This window comes from Seriola lalandi, unplaced genomic scaffold (assembly GCF_002814215.2).
Source record: "Seriola lalandi dorsalis isolate HSWRI2012SDOR001 ecotype SW California unplaced genomic scaffold, Sedor1 jcf7180002007653, whole genome shotgun sequence".
Classification (NCBI taxonomy): Eukaryota; Metazoa; Chordata; class Actinopteri; order Carangiformes; family Carangidae; genus Seriola; species Seriola lalandi.
In genome coordinates, this window is record NW_019478306.1 from 1 (window position 1) to 1,078 (window position 1,078).

The window sequence follows — 1,078 nt, forward strand, 5'->3', positions numbered from 1 at the left end:
GGCTAACGATGGTCATCTCCCTTGGCTGCCGGAAGCCCATGACCCACCAAACCCCGTGGTATGCACGTACCTGTAAGCAAGAGCTGGTGTTAAAATCGGGTGTACAGCTAAAGAGGCTAAATACAAAATCTGCATTAGGTGCTGCACGTACCACGATGCCAAATGGCCAGAAGAGGCCGCGCAGCATGGAGCGAAGCACACCGTCTCTCCTCACAACTGTGTCCTACAGGTGACGACATCAGACAGGTGAGAACTACCACAGCCGCACACATGTTCTCATGTTGCTACAAGTCGACGCTAGCAGCTAGAGTAAACTGAACGGCTACAAAACAACATAGCTTTAGTTTGCCGCCCCTCTTTACCTCCGTGTTTTCTGCCTGCTCCTGCTCCATGGTGTCTCTGCGGGGTTCACAAGTCATCCTGCTGCGGGTCAAAAGCCTGCTGGACCAGCCGGGCTGCAACGAGGAGGAGGAACTGAAGGACTACAGTAAGTGCGGGTTTCGACGCGGGGAAATGTACCCTGAACTCACTGCTGTGTAGCCAATCAATGCAAAGCGATGCACCTGTAGCAATCAGGGCGGACCAATGAACAAATCCCGCCAATTAATCTGCAACAGACCAAGGAGGGTGGTCACGTGACCAGGTTGGGCTATGGCTCTATACAAAGAGGTTCAAAAAATGATCATAAGCTGCACATTTTGTGATTTACTGCCATGTGGATACAAAAAAATTGAATATAACCATAACCATATAATAATATGGTTTAAAATGATCAGAATTCAAATAAAATAAAAAACAATAAAACAAATAGGCCTACTTTTCAAATCGTATACATCCTTGTTTTAATAATGTATGACTGAATGAATGATTATGAATGCGACATCTCAAGTGAACTTAATGATGATTTACATTACAGTTATTTTCATTTAAAGGTTATTTGGTCAGATTATCAATCATTGCCCTAAACTGTATCCTTGCATTTCAGACATCATGACTGGCACATAACTCTGTTCAGGAACATATATCTTGCAGCAGTATTCACTCATATAGAATAAAACAACCTTTTTCCGTATGTGAC

The 1,078-nt window shown here is 44.1% G+C and overlaps 1 long non-coding RNA gene across 1 annotated transcript; it reads right to left on the reverse strand.

Annotated features, from left to right (window-relative positions):
* LOC111672014 (uncharacterized) lies at positions 1–552 on the reverse strand. Its single transcript, XR_002761987.2, has 3 exons — positions 363–552; positions 152–223; positions 1–70 (listed from the first exon to the last, which is right to left on the reverse strand). It is a non-coding gene; the product is annotated as an uncharacterized LOC111672014 (long non-coding RNA).
* Between the last annotated feature and the right edge of the window lie 526 nt (positions 553–1,078).